Genomic DNA, 3,874 nt, shown 5'->3' with positions numbered 1-3,874 from the left:
GCAAACATTTGTTTAAGATCTATGTATTTTTGGTGGGATGTTCTTGTGCATGACCTCTAATACACAATAATACATATAGACAGCGATAAGACCGTTTTAGTTTTGTCACATTTCGATGACGAAATCATCTTTTATTAGGCGATACAGTTTAGTTGAATAGTTCTTTTTTTTATTTATTAACTCGGAAGGACTTCCGGTATGGTGAGCGCGGGTTTACCACGAGCTCCCACTTCACTAATCTACTAAACTTCACACCTGCAAGGAAAGGTACTTGAATGTATATTGAGCTTAGAAGGATCCCAAACCGGCTTAAAACAAGCGAAAAAACGGTGTTCGAAAGCATTATAAAGACAGATTTGGTAGCGATATCAGCCGAGCACTGTGCTACGATGCTAGCTTATCTAAAAACGTTATTTAAAGAACTGAACGACAAGATGGATGTCCCAGACCATGCTGAGTTTTCATTCAATCCTAAAGGAAAGAAAGAAAATGAAGTGGGAAAACAGTCCTGATGCTAGAATACATGCTAGAATACATGCAATTTAAATGAACTAAATAATGGCATGGGCATGGCAGAGCCAGAAAGTAAACAAACAAGACAGATTCTGACAGGCAAAGTACTGTAAAAGGGTCACTCTTGTATTGTTTCTAACAATAAGTTGTAGTAAGAGTGTAGCTAGACAGCAACATTCTGGACATTTCTGCCGTGCCACCTTCTGCCAGCCTTTTTACTAGATGTACAAGTACTTGCATTTGACGACTCACCAATATCGAGTACTTACGGCGTGATCTATTTTGTTATTTGAACAACATTCCTCAGTATGTTCTCACAAGTTTCACTGCAGTACAAACATAAATTTTACAAAATTGTCAAAAACGGCACGCCGACGCAAAGTGGTATCGGTTTTGTGCTATCGGTGGCCATTCTTTGAGAATGAGTACCTACACCCGGTAACAGTATGAGAATCGGTGCATCCCTGCTGTTAGATGGCCTGTATTAGTCCCACAGTGGGGTAGTTCAACATGACACAGCAGTTAATAACAACAAAGATCCTACATTATCATTATTATTATATATTTTTATTATTATTTTATATATTATATATGATTATTATAAATTGTATAAATATATATGTGACAGTAAAATTAATTACAATATTTATCTCACATGAAATATGTATAGCCACCACGAAATCCTTGAAAAATAAGTCCAGACTGCTGCTTGTTGATGGTTCAATACAGAGTAGAGTCGTCAGTTTATTGGACATCTGTGCAGTGTATTTATGCATCCATGTCTGGACTCAGTGGAACGGACTGATACCAAAAGTAGGTGGTGGTTGAATTGTGCTGTCTCTTGAGAAAGAAGAACCAAAATAAAATTCAGGTTGTGTGTCCTTTTAAAACAGGTAAGGGTTTGTTCAACAGCTGTATATTTGTGACACACATTGGGTCTCAAATGTGAGTCTGGATGACTTTGATTCGTTTACAAAAGCCAATGACATAATCTGACTCCGTGTAATCTCCATATTTGATTGGATTGCTGAGCAAAACACAATGCAGATGGCTGGTTATGAGCAAGATGAGAGCAAGGATGTGTATGACTCTCCAGTGGAATCCACCGTGTGTTTCGTGCATCACCTGAACGGTCTGAGGCTGGAAGAGACAGACGTGAAAGAGAAAGTCAGGAAGACAAATTGCATCAAGAAGTAGGTCACCTCTTCTGGGCACGCTCAGATTTGACGGTGAATTAAAAAGAGCTCAGGACGAGCATGTGCGTAGACGTGATACCATGGCTCATAATCACAACAAAGTTTAACAGTTGACAAGTGGTGCGGAACCCACGCAAGAGTCTTGCTCAGCGTCAGCGTGTTGAAGCCAGCTCCTGTAACCGCGGACACACCTTGCCTGTCACTACATGTTTCCGTGATGTATTGTTATCAGCGTGGCTCCTGTGCCTTGGATCGGACTGAACAATTTCCCGCAGAGACACAAACTCTGATTGAAATTGAAGCTAAACATAATAGAGATAAAATGTTCACAGAAATGTAGCTCGGGCGCAGAGCATGCAGGAAAATAGCCTTCCATCATCAGCGTAATTTCTCTTCAACAGGAATTTTCAACAGTTATTTCAGTGCATTTTGCTTGTTTTGTTTTGGTGATATTTTCATGAGTTGAACAGCCTTGTGCTTCCAGTCCTTATCTGCCCTTCTCCCTGGTCATTTATCATGAAACGTCAAAGGGCTCCAGGACAAATGGATGAGATGACAACACATAAAGGCGAGACAGTAGATGTGACCCTGACAGTAGAGAGGAAATGTGGATGGGGTGGGCGGCTTTGGACACCAAAGATCCACATTATTTTGAGATCGTTTTGTAAAAAATAAAGATTACGACAAAGGATGTCTTTTAAAGGGGACTGGGATTTGAAAATATTAATTTCTACGAATTTATTACAGTGCAGACGCACATTATGCAGCGTGATGTTATACCCAAAACACCCATGATGAGTGAGGGTCAATGATAGAGAGAACGTTGAAAAAAAAAATCAGAATTGAAAGGATTTTTCACTGCAGTTAAGAGTTCACTCATCACTGGGTGTTGTTTAAGGTTAACTTCAGTTTGATCATTCTGATGTCAAATGTGACCAATCATAAAACCCTGAATTTACTCGATATATTTTTTTAAAAGATGACAGTGATATGCACATGAACGTGTTTAGAAAAAAAATTAAATGGTGAATAAAACAGAGATGCAAGTTTAAAAAAAAAAGAAAGAAAAACGAGCATGTGATGGTAAAAATATATTTTCATGTTGGGATATAAAAACAATTGTATTGTTTAGCAAAACAAAATATAATTGCAGAAAACCAAAATGAATAAGGAACTTGATAATAAAATGAAAGTCAGGAGAGGAGAGGAAGGATTACAAATTAATAAATACGAAGAAAAAACTGACATTTTATCTCAGAGGAATACGATATACATGTGATTTAAGACCCAACTCAACACAACTCATAGTTCGGAGAGTACTTCACAACTCACCAGGGGCACCAGTCTTTAAAAAGGTCGTATAGCAATGAAACATGAAGCATGAGGAAGTAATACAAATAATGAAAGTGCTCCAACAAGCAGTTTCGGATGAGTTTTCCCTTGAGTAAATAAATTTGTGAAAAGTAATAAAATAAAATGTAAAAATCCTGCATCCTTATGTGAATCTGGGAGAAATGTTGTAGATTCCTTTAAAGAAATTGCTGGATGCAAACTGTGATCCGGATCTCTCCCAGAATTGTATCATTTGTTCCTTATTTCCTGAATATTTCATCCAAATCTGTCCCTTACATAAACGTTATTTTGAATTCAGACTCACTGACAAACCAATGCTGCCTGAAACACAACCTCCTTGAGTTAAACAGACAGGTGAGGGATAGTGTAAAAGCTAGAAATGATAGTGTAAAACAGTTGAATGAACAATTCAGTCTGATGTCTAGGACACACACACACACACACACCAGCACTCGTTTCATCTCAAACAAAAGTTGGCGCCGGCAGAAGTCTGGGGCAGATTAACTCAATCTGAGCATGGTTACTATGAGGCGTCAGTTTGATGAAGCTTCCTTCACATTCTAAAATATTCTCTGCTCTTTGAAGGGAGACAACTTTCATCATGAAACACTGAGCAATTGGCAGTAGCAGAGAACTTCGAGAGGGAGAACTTCACACAGCTGCTGTGAGGAGAGAGAGAGAAACACTACAGAGGAGCATTTTTTAAAGCCTGTCTGGGTATTGGGTCAGAAAGGATGTGAAGAAATCAGACCCAAAAATTTTGTCAGAGACAAAACAGGCCACTGAGAGATGAAGGGATGAGATGTGACTCT

The sequence above is a fragment of the Synchiropus splendidus genome, chromosome 7, assembly GCF_027744825.2.
Source record: "Synchiropus splendidus isolate RoL2022-P1 chromosome 7, RoL_Sspl_1.0, whole genome shotgun sequence".
Lineage (NCBI taxonomy): Eukaryota > Metazoa > Chordata > Actinopteri > Syngnathiformes > Callionymidae > Synchiropus > Synchiropus splendidus.
Note: the sequence above shows the minus strand (reverse complement) of the source record.